Here is an 18191-nt window from a genome sequence, read left to right on the forward strand (position 1 = left end):
TGTGTGTGTGTGTGTGTGTGTGTGTGTGTGTGTGTGTGTGTGTGTGTGTGTGTGTGTGTGTGTGTGTGTGTGTGTGTGTGTGTGTGTGTGTGTGTGTGTGTGTGTGTGTGTGTGTGCGCGCGCGCGCGCAACCATCCAATTGCTATTTCGCAATACCCGCCACACAGGGACATTGACACACAGTCCATTCATACATTAGCTCTCCAAGGCAGAGGGAATTTATGCAATGCATTTAACATTCATTTGAGGTGTGCATATATTAAAATATATTTGCGTGCAAGCATCTTTTAATAAGGCCCTTCATGGTGTTTGGTGTTACACCTGAATGAGGTATGCACCTATCATGTTTTTATGTTGTTGTTTTTTTTTAACAGGCACACAGACTCAGTTTGATTCGTACATTTGTCAAATATCTGTAGGCTACTCTACCTTTTACGCTTTTATTTTTCTTATAACAATGGCTGGAATAACATCTGTAAAGAAGAAAACAAATGAAATAGACTAGCCTATTTATAAGAAGGAAATTACAACTAAAATGTAAAATAAAAAGGTCATCTGTTTATACACTAAATGATGAGTCAATAAGCTTTAGAAATCACCCTTATGTTCAATTAAGCAATAGTTAAAACATTTACTAATTACACAACCTTTTTGGCTGAGCATTAGATGATAATATGGATACGAGGTATTGATTGAGTCCATGGCAATTAGCTTAGCCTAACCACTAAAAGCGAAGGGAAACCACTAGCCTATCTCAGCTAGCAGCTCCTTGTAAGCTAACTAATAAACATGTGGTACCTCTTTTGTTTAGTCTGTATTTTACTGTAATCTAGAAGTCTAATTCACACTGAACCCACCGTTATGGATATTCGTAAGCACTTTTACACGTTGGAAGAGAGCCAGGCAGTTTTCCCCTGCTCCCTCTCATAGACACATATGGAGCTTCTTAACTCACTCTTACAAAAAAGATTGTACAATATGTGCATTCTTTAAGGATATACAAATAATACAAGATGTAAAATAAAAATCATAAAATCCCCTTCACCTGCGCCACTTTGATTTAAATCAAACAGTTAGTTCCTCTTTGTATAACCTGAATTGGAAACATGAAGAGGACAAGCAGGAAAACAAAGCATCCTTTTCATGCCAACACACACACACACACACACACACACACACACACACACACACACACACACACACACACACACACACACACACACACACACACACACACACACACACACACACACACACACACACACACACACACACACACACACACACACACACACACACACACACACACTCACACACACATAGTCTCGGCAGACCTAAACATGTGTCGGCCGCCGCGTGTGACCTCGCTGTGACATGATGAATGACCAAATCAGAAGCGTAATGAAACGCCGCACATTCGCCTGCTGCTACCTCCCTATGTAAGCATGCATGTGTTTGTGTGTGTGTGCGTGTGTGTGTGTGTGTGTGCCCAGAACCTCAATCAGAATCACAGGTGACCTGGCGTCTAGCTGAGCCTCCTAGGTTTGATAAGAGCAGATAATTACTAAGGACCCCCCACGTCGTAAAATCAGACCAGGTGAGAAAGCGAGCATCGATGAAGAGGAAGAGAAGAAATGACCTTAAAACTTGAACTATATTTAGGTCACCTTTTATGCCTCCTTTTCACACCTACTATTCTCCCTTTTGTTAGCCTACAACCTTTTATTCTTCTTCTATTCATCTGTAGCCTACTGCAGGACTCTGATAGTTATCTGAGCCATATTCTGCTGATTCAATTCGGCATGCCAAACCCTGTAAACACAGGTACGCATAAAATGTATTTGTAATAGCCTATCATTTATATGCAGTATTTAAAGCCGACTTTCTATTTAGGTAAGACGTTGGATACTACCTCGTATCCATGGATACCTAATAATGACAAGAACATATCCGTGTCTAAGAAGTGAAGCATATGCCACCAATATTCTTAAAAAGCATAATCTTAATTTGGTAAATTACGGTCATCTACATACAAATAAATAAGTAGGGGAGGGTTTAGGGCAGGGCTTCCATGTGATCGATAAATTGCTAAAATCGTCTACCACATTGTTCAGCTTTAGGTTGCGCTGAAAGACATACTAAAGAGTCAGCTGTCATTTTTTTCTGTTAAGTTGTTTAAATCATGTTTTTTTCTTGTCCAAATTAGCATTGGCTAACGAGTTAACCTAAGAATTTAACTAACCAAGAGCTAGCGCTAGCTGGTTACTTAAAATTCTAATGTCGAGACTTTCAAATTGTAGTCCACAAACCAGTTGGTGACATCAACATGGCCGCTCCTTTTACACAGTCTATGATAATTAACAAGGTAAATGTAGCTAATGCTTTAGTGCAGGGCTACCTTGTGATTGGGAAGTTGCTAAAATGGCTAATGCATACATAAAAAGATAAACACACATACAAATACGTATTCCACTTTATTTATTTGGCAAATTTGATAGAGTGACTGGGTGTATTTGTTATCTTTTGATATTTTGTTTACTTATATAAAACTTAAATATCCAATAATATGGTAAGCCTTGGCAATAATGTAAATTGAAAAGAGAGAGAGAGACAATGTCCAAATGTTAGGTGAATTTCAGCCAGAATAAAACAGTGAAATCTCTGTCAGCTATGCCGGAGGGCGAAGTTTCACAAGAATAACAAACCAGCCAACCACTCTCTCTCTTCGCCATACACAGACTCAAAATATGCACACACATGCACATGAATTGTACAAATAAGAGCAAACACAAACAAACACAAACACACACACATTTATGCACACCCACGCATACTATCTTTGTCTCATGAGAAATGGTATTAATACCTGGCAGGCTTTAAAATGTCAGCCAGACTCAAACAAAGTGCACAGAGAGCCAATTTATTTATGGATCTGACACTTCTCATGTCTTCTGCTCTTGAGCTATTTTGGTTTTCAAAGTGTGTCTTTAGAATTACGAGGAAGAAGAAGGGGAGGAGGGGCGTAGATGAAGATGCAGACGGACAAACTGACCGAGTGCTGGGAAAGGTAGGTGTGTGTGTGTGTGTGTGTGTGTGTGTGTGTGTGTGTGTGTGTGTGTGTGTGTGTGTGTGTGTGTGTGTGTGTGTGTGTGTGTGTGTGTGTGTGTGTGTGTGTGTGTGTGTGTGTGTGTGTGTGTGTGTGTGTGTGTGTGTGTGTGTGTGTGTGTGTGTGTGTGTGTGCAACAGAGGAGATCAGCCAGTGAAGCCCTGAGGAGTTGGTATTTTAACCCACAGTTGGGGTAAAATGTCCCTTAGGATGGTTATTCCACTCCTGTCCTGACACAGCTGTGATCAAAGAGTTGCATCGGGTGATAAAAATACCAGAAATGTGGGCTAATCACAAATCTGCATTCAGCCCTGATGGCTGCTTTCTAACATGAGCTGATTCTTTACTCTACCCTCTGTCTTCTGCTTTTGTCTTTTCCCCCTTGCTCTATTTCCTCTTCCTCTTAGTATTCACCTCCACAGTCACACATATTAGTCCAATCTCCAGAGCTGTTTACTCATTGAGTGATGATTGCCTGCTTAAACATCTGTCTACACCAGTGTACACAGCTACACACACAAACACACACAAACACACACAAACAAACAAACAAACAGTGCCATATCTGATTGTATCCCAGACGGCCAGTAACATCAGTGTCTACTTGACTTTAAGATGAACAGATATAATATCCCTCACGGTTATAATTACATTTATAACAGTGCACTGGAACACTAGATTCATACATTTGATGCATATTCCTTTTCTCTTAATTTATTCTGAATCAAATTAGAATTTGTTATAGTTGCATACTGCCTGCAAATTAACCTTGTAATGTTGTTTCTCCGACTGGATATTCAATTCCATCATGTTCTACAAGTCAAGCGATGAAAGTCAAAGGAAAGTTGTCTCTCCTCGACTAACAAGAACGACCTTCAGTGCCATTTTTTAGGAATGACAAATTACTTCAACAAAAACAAAACACAGCAGAAAAAATAACTAAAGTTAGAGCTGCATAAATTATAATTTTCACTCAAGCAATCGTCAAGTCAAAACATTGTTATTTATATAGCCCAATATCACAAATGTGCCTCAAGGCTGTCTCTGTTGAGCAGACACCTTTTGTCCTCAGGGCCTGTATTTGGAAAAGGAAAACTTTGTAAAATGACAGTTAAAATGTTTTGTTGAATAACTGCGTACAATGTAAAAGTGGTTGCTAATAGTGACAAATCCACAGAGAATTCTGCAATTCCTTTCTCAACTTATATTATAATGTCTCTACAACTGACCTTACAATCAGCTGCTGCATACAATGTGATAGAAACACACACTTGTATGTTCCTGTTTGCATGAGTCAGAGTTTTGGATATGGCTGCTCATCCCTGTTTCCCTTTTACTTGTCTCTGCTCCCTGGGGCTCATATTAAGGATTCATTGTATTACATTTGCATTCTTCCTGTAGGGCACATCATTTGTAGGCATGAACATTTGCCAACACAAAATTGTTTCTAATTGTAATGCAGATGACACCGCTTTGTCTAACTGCAACACAATGATGCTGGCTTTGTTGTTCAGATATTAAGTTGGAGTTCTCAGAACTTCCTTCAGCTCAGTAACAATTCTTAATGTTCAACACCAGTAACAATGTCCACTACAGTCTCAATAGTTAAGGCTCTTGTCGTTGTCGGCTTGAGCCTTTGTTTTATTTGTCATGTCGAGTTTGCTGTTCAGTATTCTGTTATAGAACATCTCTGAAATCAGGGGTTTCATCCTAAGGCTGAACTCTAGAACGTTTCCTCTGCTTTATCTTAAATCATATACTGTTCTAGCTTCCAGCACTACATACTATCAGAGCCATTTCGTCCCTGCGAAGCTTTTATCTAACTCATAGATCTCTGCATCATTGCCTTTCTTTTTCTAGTTGTCGGTCAGTTTAGGAGCTTCTGCAGATTAAAGACCCAGAGAAACAAGGCTTTAGTAGGCAGGGTATTAACGTTTTTCCTTTTCTGTTCAACTTTAATATTCTTAAGTTTTAACCCTTTTTAGCTTGTATCTACTCATTTTTGTTATAGTCCTTTATTGCAGTGATTTCCCATTTGGCACTGCTTAAATGGGTCCACAATTACAATCTTTTATTGTACAATGGTGATCCTTTAGCTCCCAAACTTGAGGTTGAACTCAATTAGGTTATTTCTGTCTCTTTATATAAAGATTATAAACATGAGAATACAGCACAGTAATATTGTTGAAGTTGGTCGTCATGGCCCTAACCGGAATTTTACCAAAAAAAGTTAAGCACAGTTAAAAAACGTAATCACAACTGTGGCATATTAAAACAGTTTTCATATAATTCATTTTTGTTGTTATGTTTTTGAAGACATTTAGAAAACATTATCTTTCCGATAAAGGCGTCGGATACAGAACATCGATATTTTAGAAGGTAACAACAAACTATAATTTGTGTGAAGAGGTCAAATATGCATCGACAGCCTCTGAAAGAAAACAGGCCTGTCCATTACTCTGAGACTAAGGCATCTATTTATGACAAGAGTCAGATAAAGGCGAAACACTATATTTAATCAATACTGCTTTGACGTTAGGTGCCTCTTAATCTTAGTGTTTTCTGAAGTCTCTCCTAAATATATTTTTTAGATTAGTTTGGAGGATTTCTTAGTATTTGAGTGTCTTGTTGGAAAGTTTTCAATTTTGAGAAATATGTTTTATACATTTTTTTCCCCAAACTCTGTTGCTTCAAATTGACCCCAATGGTAAAGATTGCATTGATTATGTGTGGAATGAACTTGAAGTGTCTGATCTGGTTTGCAGTTTTACAGAGGGCCAATGAAAAACAAGTTGCACAACTAACCCTAAAAATAGCCTGACCTCTGGCACAATAACAGAATTGTCAACTAGGAGGATGATTCACCAAACATGCCAAGACCTTGAGGACTTGTGTCTGGCCTCAAGTCTTTGGGGTGTCCATGGTGCTAAATCCGTTGCCAGGTTACTTTACACATGATAATAATAATAATAATTTCAATTTTTATAGCGCCTTTCAAGAAACCAAAGGACGCTTTACAATGGGAAACAAAACAACAAAAATAATAATAGTCACACAGATACACAGGTTGAAAAAGGACAGGTTGCTGGGTACTGCATTTTAGCTGAGGCCAAAGGCCTGAGTGAACAGATGATGTTTGAGTTGTTGTTTGAAAGTGTCCAGAGAGTCGGCATTCCTGATAGCAGAGGGGAGAGAATTCCATTGAGTGGGGGCTGCGACACGGAAGGCTCTGTTGCCAAAGCTTTTCAGCTTGGAGCGCTGGATGGAGAGCAGCCCTTTGTCGGAGGACCGCAGCTGACGAGAGGGGGTGTAGGGATGAAGGAGGTCAGCGATGTATGCAGGGGCTAGGGAGTGGAGAGATTTGTAGGTTAGCAGGAGGAGTTTGTACTGGATGCGTGACCTGACCGGGAGCCAGTAAAGGTGGATGAGGGTGGGGGTGATGTGTTGCCAGGGCTTAGTGAGGGTGAGGAGCCTGGCTGCTTTCGTTCACCTTCGAAACATCTCCAGACTCCGGCCCTCTCTCCCCGACCCCGTTGCAGAAAGATTAATACATACCTTCATCTCCTCTCACCTGGACTACTGCAATGGAGTTCTGGTCATCAGCAAAGCCCTGGACAGGCTCCAACACGTCCAGAACTCCATTGCAGTAGTCCAGGTGAGAGGAGATGAAGGTATGTATTAATGTTTCTGCAACGGGGTCGGGGAGAGAGGGCCGGAGTCTGGAGATGTTTCGAAGGTGAAAGAAAGCAGTTTTGACAGTAGACCTAATGTGGGAATTGAAGGTGAGGCTAGAGTCCAGAGTGACGCCCAGGCTGCAAACCTCAGGGGAAGAGTGGATGGAGCAGCCGTCAACGGTGAGGATGAGATCTCCGACCTTCCGGGGCAGTGTTTTTGAGGCCACAACCATGTGCTCTGTTTTGTTTTTATTTAGTTTCAGTAGATTTGCTGACATCCAGGTTTTGATGTGGCGGAGGCAGTTGACTACTGACGGCGGGGGTAGCTGGGATGATGGATTGGTGCTGATTTAGAGTTGGGTGTCGTCGGCATAGGAGTGAAAGTTGAGACCATGTTGGCAGATGATTTCACAGAGGGGGAGCTTGTAGATGTTAAATAGAAGGGGGCCGAGCACCGAACCTTGCGGCACACCTTGGTTGACAGGGGCTGGGGGAGAGCTGGATTTTCTGATGGTTACAAACTGTTGCCTGTTGGAGAGGTAGGAATGGAACCAGGAGAGGGCTGTACCAGAGAGGCCAAGGTAGAGGGATAGGCGGTTGAGTAGGATGGTGTGGGAGACTGTGTAAAATGCTGCAGAGATGTCCAGGAGGATGAGGATGCTGACAAGGCCTGAACCGGCGGCTATGTGGAGGTCATTGGTTATTTTAATGAGGGCAGTCTCTGTGCTGTGGTTGGATCTGAAGCCTGATTGGAAGGGTTCGTTGAGCTCATGGTTGGACATATGATGGTGGAGTTGGGCAGCAACAGCTCTTTCCATGATCTTGCTGGAGAAAGGAAGGTTGGAGATCGGCCGGTAGTTGCTGGGGTCCTCAGGGTCAAGACCAGGTTTTTTAATGATGGGGGTGACAGCTGCTAACTTGAAGACGGCGGGAACCTTGCCTGATCCAGGGAGGAGTTGATAATATTAACAATGGTGGAAAACAGGATGGACAGGCAAGTCTTGACCAGGGCAGAGGGCATGGGGTCGAGGAAACAGGTTGCAGCCTTAGCTTTCGAGACAAGTTTGGCGACCTGAAGGGCATCCACTGGTGCAAAGGAGGAGAGGCAACATTGAGGCAGGTGTGAAGTTGAGGGAACAGTGACCAGAGGTGGTGTTGCGTGTCAATAAGAGGGGGCAGGGGCCCGGAGTTCCTGGTGGATGGAGTTGACTTTGTCCTCGAAGAAGTCAAGGAACCTGGTGCAGAGCTCGGGGGCGTCTGCTGGGTTGGGGTGGTCAATTGGGTGGAGTAGGCGGTTTATGGCGGAGAAGAGCATACTGGGGGTGGTTTTGCTGGTTTCTGATGAGAGAGGAGTAGTATTGTGCCTTAGCTTTTGAGAGAGCTTCCTTGTATGATCTGACATGCTGTCTGTAAGCCTCTAGATGGACTGTGAGGCCAGATTTTCTGTGGAACCGCTCCAGTTGGCAGCCAGAGGCTTTCATGGCACGGAGACTGGTGGTGAACCAGGGGGCTGAGTGGGTGAAGGAGACAGTACGAGTACTGAGGGGAGCAAGTGAGTCGAGACTCTGGGAAAGAGCAGTGTTGTACTGGGCTACCAGGCCGCCAAACGAGGTGTCGGGGGGCTATGAGGGTGGTTATGGCTGGTGCGCTCACTGATTTTAAGCTCCTGTAGGAGATTGTCCACAGTGAAGAGGATGGCAATATGGTCGGAGACAGCCAGGTTGAGGCAGTGCAGGTCGGATGCAGTTGTGCCAGTCGTGCATACCAAATCCAGGGTGTGGCCTTTGGCATGGGTGGGAACATAGACATGTTGTTCAAAATTGAAGCAGTCCAGAAGTGCCAGGAATTCAGAGGCAAACGTGCAGCGTTAAATAACGTTATCCAACCTCTCAGAAGAACATTCTGGGAACCAAAATAAAACGTCCCGCTGAAAACGTTTTAAGAACAATAGGGCATAATGTTCTAACAATGTTATAAAAAACATCTTAAGAAGGTTATCAAAAACATCTTAAAAGGTTATCACCAAACATTTCAAGAATGTTTTTAAAGAACGTCATCCTACCTTTCAGAAGAACATTCTGAGAACGAAAATAAAACATCCCGCTTAAAACTTTTTAAGAATAGTAGGGCATAATGTTCTAACAATTTTATCAAACACATCTTAAGAATGTTATTGTTTTTTTTTCAAAAGGAAAATGTGGTGACTTCATATTTTTTCAAACATATTTTTCAAACAAATGCAACAAGTTTGTTTTTTAAAACGCTCTAAAAATAAATCTGACGTTGATCGGTTAATATTTGCCATCACAGGAACGTTTTATAAAAAAAGAATAACCTCCAATGTTATGTTATCCGAATGTTGCTTTAAAAATGTTCTTCTTTTGTTATCATGTAACATTGAGGGAATGTTTTATAAAAGAACATCTATAATATGTTACCTCAACAACGTCCCAAAAATATCCTCAGAATGTTGCAGGCAAAACCTTCCACCTTTGTTAACATATCATATTAAAGGAACGTTTTATAAAAAACGTTATGTCATCTCAGGCCTCAATAACATCCTCAAAACATCCTCTGAATGTTGCAGTTAAAACGTTATGTCTTAGTTAACCTTAAACCTTATAGGAACATTATTTGAAATAATAAACATCCTTAAAAGGTTCTTAGAACATCTGATTAAAACGTTTCTTTAAAACATTATTAGGACCTGTAGGTAACGTTAGCCAAAGTTGTGAGAACATTCCCTGCTAGCTGGGGATGTCATGATCGGAGTTGACAAACTTGCGACGTGCAGCCCTATGCCATTGGGGGGACAGCAAAGGATTCCAAGTGATTTTATTGTAGTGAGGCAATTGGGAGTGTTGTGGCAGACAAGATTCCAAATTTGCAGAGCGGAGTATTTCCGGAGAGCCATGTCAGCAGCACAGAGGAGCAGCGGCTAGCTGCGAGCTGCTAAGCAGAGGCTAGGCGGCAGCTAAATTGAGAAGCCAGCAGCGCCTAGCAGCAAAATGCTAACAAGAAACTGGGTAGCAGCTGAGTTGAGGGGACAGACTGGGGATGTGGAGAAGGACATGGAGCTCCAGAGATCCCAGGTTGAAGAGGATGGCTGATAGCTACGCAGGAGCTAGCGGCTGATCGGCGGCTAGCAGTGACAGCCGATCGTCAGCTAGCAGTGACAGCTGATCATCGGAGAATGTTTAAGTGTAATAGGTACACAGTAGACAGATCCAGACAGTTATGATAGCTTTAGCAGACTATTTGCAGTGGATCTTGTGGTTTTTAGAACAAAATAGCACGGACAAACTGCACAGCAAACACGATTTTGGCTACGGAGTGAAGCGGTGACAAACACGCCAGCGTCCTTATTCCGCATGGTGAGGTCTGCGATGAAAGGATTATTTCGACAATGGATAAATCAGTTTAGGATTTGTGTGATTAATGAGTAGTTTGGTCTATGAAATGTCAGTTCAGTTAAAACCTGTGAAAAATCACATTTACTGTTAAAGGAATTCAAGCTTTTTTTTGATTACGACATATTTGTATTTAAAGTTTTGGTGGCTTAGGGACAAAAACAATTTGCTGAAGGTTAAGACTTCCAGTGTATTCCAAGTGTCTTCATTTCTACAGCCGCTGGTTGATTTCTTTGTCACATGCAAATGTTAATAGGCATGTGCTCAAAGAGCCGGCTCTTTTAAGTGAACGATGGGAGCCGGCAAGCGCCCGCGAACGAGCCGTTTTTTTTTTTTTGGTTAAAAGCCCCAAGTCTGTTTTTCAGGTTTCAGGCTCGAAAATGACATTCCCAGAACAAATGACCATATCTTCCCTTCTAAAAGAGTTAAATTAATAATCTTTTTTTTCAAAGTAATGATAAACCTGTGAGTTGGATGTAGAAAAGTCAGAATCAATATAGATGTTTTTTTATTTTAAAGAATATTCATATTGAACATGGTAAAAACTGTAAATTATAGTGTCCGTCCAAAACATATTTTGTACTTATAGTGAAAACTAACCTTGGATGATGGGTTAGTAGACTAAAAGCTTTAGTAATCCAAAGTACAACATACAATAAGTACCCTGTATCAAGATTGATGCAAACCAAGTGATTTTTGACCTTTTTAGACAGATTTAGCCAAAAGAACCTCTTCTGGGGCCATTAGGGTGGATTTTCCTTATCTCTGGCCCCTCTTGCTCGATTTTGACATGTGACATCACTTTCTGACCGTTAGAGCCAATAGAATCGAAGGGAAATCGTCCCGCACACACTCATGTTAAAAAAAAGGTTACGTCTTTGGGCATTCAATCTTGCTACAGAGCGTAGGAATGGCCTGCTCTCATATTTGAAAACGGAATTGCAGTTTTATTGCTTATAGATTATCAGAACATTTCAAAGGACACACAGTCACATTGGATATTAACCTATGGATTAACTACAGCATCGTTTTTATCGTTTTAATGCCATTGAAGACCAGTTTTGACCAGACAAAACCAAGGTAAGCCATGTTAGCGTTTTAGGCTACCTACCGCCACATGTTTTGATGTACGTTTTTGTTGATAACGTTGCGATTTTGTATCTTTCAGTGTTGAGGTGGGCACCGTTAGATTCTGTGTCTTTACGATCATAAACGATGTGTTGGATGTGCAGCTAGGATAAGTAATAAAGGAGCTAGGAGTGATTTTCGGTGCAGTAATAGGTTAGCATTTTTCGCTCGGGGCTAATTCAGAGGGTCACTGTTAGCATTGTGTGTTTTTTTTGAAAAAAAAATGAAAAAGATCAGTTAAATTATTTTTTCCCGATATATGGATAAAAAATATTCATAGTTTATTAAATATTAAGGTTCCTTAGACGTTGTTTCCTGTAAATGACGCGATTTCGGCCCCGGAACCGGGTCCGTGGGGCTTAAGAGGTTGGTAATACAAGACAGAATGATATGATGATCTCTGCGCTACAGCTGCTCCGTGCATGCATGCAGTGACAATAGATTAGAGACTGTTGGATGCTGCTGTTTTGAGCATTGCAATACATTTATTTTTATTATGTTTTTTTTTTATTATAGACGGTTGGATTGCTGCTGTTTTGAGCATTGCAATACATTTATTTGTATTATGTTATTTATTTATGATTATCCTTAGGCTCAACAAAGATTTGATGTCAGCTGTTGCTGTCTTTTTTTCTATAGTTAAGTTACTGAAATAGAGCCCTGCTGTTTTGTCAGGGCCTTTTCTTTAAATATAATTTTAAAATGTCGATACAGTAGCCCCCTTTTTTAAATGTCTATGCTTAAGTTTTTATAGGTGTTGCTATCTGCTTTGTGTAGCGTGGTTCTACAAGCAAGTCAGTGCATTTATCGGTTGGTATCAGAGAGTTACAAGGGTCTGTAAATGCAATGAAAACATTTGGCCACAGCAAATCATTTTTATTAAACATGTAATTTTTACTTTTGAATACTTCAGTACAAAGGATGTATTGAATAATTTAAGTGATGTGTGCACACATAAATCATTAGTCAAAACAGGGCTACATTTGATTTAATTATAAAAGGTATAATATGTGGTAAACTGAAGAGCCGTTTGGGAGCCGAAAGAGCCGGCTCTTCTTGGTGAGCCGAGCCAAATGATCCGGCTCACCAAGAAGAGCCGGAATTCCCATCACTACTGTCAGCTGTGTTTACTCCTGTCATTCAAACAGGACGCGCTGGAGAGGGGGCGGGGCTTATATCCATGTAAATACTGTGATGGAAACCAACTACGACAAAATTAACCTATTTTACCGTGGTTTAATTTGTAATACACGTTTCAAAATGATGCCGAAGTAACTAAATACTGATAACGGTTAGTAAAAACCATGCTTTGGCAAGTGTGCAGACAAGACGGCAGGCGAAAAACTTTTAAAATGCGTGTTCTCTGACTGGAGCGATCTCCATTCGATCAGATCAGGCTAAACTACCTGTATCTGCTCCGTCCAAACTCACAACAACGTCCTAAAGACAGAATTAAAGCAGTGAAGTATTCGCCATGACACAGACAGTCTGTGGTTTGTACATGTTTAACTTTTGTCTATAGTTTCAGAACAGATATGAGGAGCTGTGAGGAGTTGATTAAAGAGACAGACACACACACACCCCCCCCCCCCCCCACACACACACACACACACACACACACACACACACACACACACACACACACACACACACACAGAGAGAAAGAGAGAGTTTGACCCCTGAACGCTGTTTCTTCTGTTCTGAAATGGAATATATTTGTTAGAATTTTAGATTTTTGGATTTTGGATTTGTGAATGGGAGAAGTAGCAGATGGAAAAAATACCAAACACTAATTTTTCAAAGTAGAGTATTTCATTTTATATACGGTAATACTAAGGAGAAATAGGCCTACAGTATATGATGATATAATGTTTGACATTATTGATATTAAAAAAGTGATTTGTTTTCCATGTCATTCGTGTGTTTTTCTTATCAGAAAGTGAAGTTATTTATTTGTAAGCTCCAAATCCAAATGTTTCCCTCAATGGCCTTTGTGCCCTGGCATGTGGCCTTTGTACCCTGAAAAAACGTGTGACACCAAAGGCCAAATGGCCTTGCCCCTAAAATGACGAAAATCCAAGCCTGTATATTACATTAAATTGACAAGGATTTAAGAAAAATTGACAGATCATCAACTTAATGTTTGACCTATAAGTGACTTACAAGATACATTTATTCGTCTAAATTGTAAATCTTCTGTTCTGATATATTAACACTATACAATGAATATTTTACTTGTAGAGTTGCAGATGTTCCAGAAAAGAACTGCTGGACAAAATCCACATCTCACATGACATATGTAACATAAATCCTCCTAAATACTAGTCAAATTGTAGAATTATTCATTTATTAGCAAGCATTGAGTAAACATAATTTAGCATCTTAGTGAATCCATCTGAGTTAATCTGTGGATGTGATCGGGCTGTGGGCCAGAGAACATATGTCCCCTGCTGCTGTCAGAGAGACTACCCTTTAAAACATCTGTCCTCTATTGTCTGTTCCATTCATCAGCTGTACCACTGTATCTACTACACACATCCCACACAGATATAGACGCCTCAGTCACATGTCTCACATCTCAAACACTCTATTTTAACACTCGTCTGTATTTATAGCGCTGTGTTAAAAGGCTTGTCACCTGACCAAGCTGCCTAATGAACAAAAAGAAGAAAACAGCTTTTATTGGGAGTGATGGCAACCTGCAAAAGACAGAGCTCTTTAAAACTAAAAGCACATGTCCGACAAAGAAAAGTGGAATTTGTTTGTCTCTTCTTCGCGAGATAACTGTTACAAGTCGGCCATGAAGAGAGGAAAAAAGTGAAAGGCAGTCTCTCTACCTTCTCCTTTCACTACACAGACACACATTGATGTATGTCAACACGATTCCAGTCAACATTACTTAAAAATGTGATTTTCTTTTATGTTTCCCCTTGGGCACATGGCTTACTATGTTCACTTTGATCTTAGTTGAGATGGACAGCAAAAAATAAGGAGAGACACATTTGTATGGGAGTAGCACTTCCAGGTTCATTGTCATTTTGCTTTGTCTCTTTGGCTTTAACTGCATGTGTTAGCTTGACATAATTCAGGGTAAATGTGATGTGTTGACTCTAATTTATCAATCTCTATACTGTTTTGAACAGAAGGTGTACCTAGAAAAAACATCTCAAATATCTCCATTAATATCAATATGCTGAGAATATGAAAGTTAATTTGCAAAATGATCTCATCTCAAAAGTCAATTTAGGGGATTTATGAGTTTTTGAACACATCTCAGGATGTGCTAAAAAAAGTCCATAATTTCCCAACTGCCTATAACTCATATTTTGTGTTTTGTGCACATCATCCAGAACAAAATTGGTATTTGTTTATCACTTGCAGACTTTGTGAACTTGCAGCATGTTTTTCATTGTGATTTTGAGCTTTCCCTTGGTGAATGTATTTGTTTACGTTTTATTTATTTGCTGTATTTTCTTTAAATCAACCCTCAAACTGATAATTCAAAATGTATATATAAAAAATGATGCACTACAGACAAAAAAAAACATTTGTGATATAGGAAACAGTGAGGTAGTTGCTGTAAACATAGCCTAAACATCAATAATCAATACAAATAATCAAAATTGTTATTGATTATGTTTTTTTTCAGTTATACGAATAATAAAGAGTTTCATCACAGGTTTATTATTATAGTTTCACAAAGTTAGGAAACTTCTACAAACATTCTTCAACTCGATAGCATAATTCATTATGTTCAGGATTATGAAGTACATTTAGAAGTGACATCACCGCTAGCGGGGAACGTTCTTACAACTTTGGATAACATTACCTACAGGTTCTAATAATGTTTTAAAGAAACGTTTTAATCTGATGTTCAAAGAACCTTTTTAGGATGTTTATTATTTCAAATAATGTTCCTATAAGGTTAGCTAAGACATAGCGTTTTAACTGCAACATTCAGAGGATGTTTTGAGGATATTATTAAGGCCTGAGATGACAGAAAGTTTTTTTATAAAACGTTCCTTTAATGTGATATGTTAACAAAGGTGGAACGTTTTGCCTGCAACATTCTAAGGATGTGTTTTGGACATTGTTGGGGTAACACATTACATATGTTATTTTATAAAACATTTCCTCAATGTTACATGTAAACAAAAGAAGAACATTTTCAAAGCAACATTCGGATAATGTTTTCAGGAGGTGTGATGGCAAATATTAACACGGTCATGGTCAACGTCAGATTTATTTCTAGAGCGCTTGAAAAAACAAACTTCTTACATCTGTTTGAAAAGGATTTAAAAAAAATCTGATGTCACCATATTTTCTTTTTGAAAAAAAAAAACAAGCACATCATTCATGATAAGCTGTAAGCAGATATTGCATGTTTGCGGTGGCATGTGGGAGAAATGTTTGGTTCTCAAAAGATTCTGAGAATGTTACCATTCATTGTTCTAGGAATGTTTTCAGCGGGACGTTTTATTTTGGTTCCCAGAATGTTCTTCTGAAAGGTAGGATAACGTTCTTTAAAAACATTCTTGAAATGTTTGGTGATAACCTTAAAATGGTTTTGATAACTTTCTTAAGATGTTTTTGATAACCTTCTTAAGATGTTTTTGATAACATTGTTAGAACATTATGCCATACTATTCTTAAAACGTTTTCAGCGGGAAGTTTTAGTTTGGTTCCCAGAATGTTCTTCTGAAAGGTAGGATAACGTTCTTTAAAAACATTCTTAAAATGTTTGGTGATAACCTTCTGAAGATGTTTTTGATAACCTTCTTAAGATTTTTTTTATAACATTGTTAGAACATTATGCCCTACTATTCTTAAAACCTTTTCAGCGGGAAGTTTTAGTTTATTTCCCAGAATGTTCTTCTGAAAGGTAAGATAACGTTCTCTAAAAACATTCTTATAATTTTTGGTGATAACTTTCTTAAGATGTATGAACGCATTGAGACAAATGAATAGGACGTATACAAACGAATTTTCATGCCAATATTCCCTCACATGCACTTATAATCACACTAAGGTATGTAGGCCTACAGTATTCATAATATCATATACATTTTAAGAATGTATTTAGAGAACGTTATCCTACCTTTCAGAAGAACATTCTGGGAACCAACATAAAATGTCCAGCTGAAAACGTTTTAAGAATAGTAGGGCATAATGTTCGAACAATGTTATCAAAAACATCTTAAGAAGGTTATCAAAAACATCTAAAGAAAGTTATCACCAAACATTTTAAGAATGTTTTTAGAGAACGTTATCCTACCTTTCAGAAAAACATTCTGGGAATCAAAAGAAAACTTCCCTCTGAAAACATTCCTAGAACAGTGAATGGTAACATTCGCAGAATGTTTTTAGAACCACACATTTCTAGCTGGGATGATTGTTAAAAAAAATGCAATACAAGACACAAATGAGCTCTTCGCTAGGTGACGCTAACTGGAGCGAAGAAAACTTGTTTTCAACTTGGTGAGTTCTGAGATCAGTCAGAGGCTGAGCTGCCAATCAAAAAAACACACACACACACACACACACACACACACACACACACACACACACACACACACACACACACACACACACACACACACACACACACACACACACACACACACACACACACACACACACACACACACACACACACACACACACACACACACACACACATACACACACACACACACAAACACTGCGTATGTTGCTAGCTAGGCATAGCAAATGTCTGCACAGTTGGTATATATAACACAGACAAACACAGACTATACAGACGGTCCCAGAGAACTTTATGCAAATCACACAAGGCAGAAAAATCTCCTTATTATTCAGTTTGAACACTTCTTGTGATAAGTGAGCTGAAGTTGATGTGGACAATTGTTGAAACTCCCCTATAATGGACTGTTTAACAAAGATCACTGCAGTATTTGCTCTATCTCTTTGTTGGAATTTTGGCTTGTGTGCCTCTTGTCGACAGCCCAGGGTAAATGAGATGTGTGTTGGCTTATTGACAATGCGGAAATGTATTCACACTAATAAACAATGGACAGAGCCCGAGGGGTCCAGCCTGGAAAAACAATGCTGTTAATGGGATGCATTTTGGACCTGTTGAGGGTAAAGGAAACAAAAAAAAGGCAGAACTAGGGAAGGAAGCAGACGAGCATTACAGTGAGGTGATTTAAGGGGAAGAAGGCAGGATACATGACAGGATGAAGGTGAATAATACTGAGAAAACGGGAGCAAAAGTGGGCTGGGAGAGGAGGAGGGGTTGCGCTGAAGTGAGCGAGGGAGGGATGAGAGGAAGGGAGGCAGACTAAATCCTCACACCATTATTATCAGGACTCACATGCAGCCGCTCCTGTGAAGGAGTGAGAGGAGATAGAAAGAGATAAAGAAAAGATGGAGTTAAAAAGGAAGTGGAAAGCAGGATTACTGGTGTGACAGCACCGGCAGATGAGCGTCAGCGCAGCGGTGAAGAGAGAAAGAGAGAGAGAGAGAAACTCTAGTGGGAAAAGAAAAAAAACCAAATCAGTGCAACAGGATGAAGACCTGCTAGTGCACAGGCGGCCCAACCCCGCAGACCTGCCATCTGTCCCGGCGTTCTCTCTGCGTTCCTGACGCTCCCACCATCCACTAACATCTGGATCAACCCCCATCCATATGGGAAATAGGGCGACGGGGGGCCAGAAAACCCAAATCTTCTAATCCCCTCATCCTTTTTCATCACAGAGGACCTGAGGACGCTCATCGTCACCGGGGGGATCCCTTGCCCTGGAGTATCACCTGAGGGGCTGATACCCAGACCAGAGGGGGGGGGGGGGGGGGGGCAGGGGTGGTAGGAAAACTTTTGCTCCAAACATGCAGAGG

The sequence above is a fragment of the Notothenia rossii genome (genome assembly GCF_949606895.1).
Source record: "Notothenia rossii genome assembly, chromosome: 11".
NCBI lineage: Eukaryota > Metazoa > Chordata > Actinopteri > Perciformes > Nototheniidae > Notothenia > Notothenia rossii.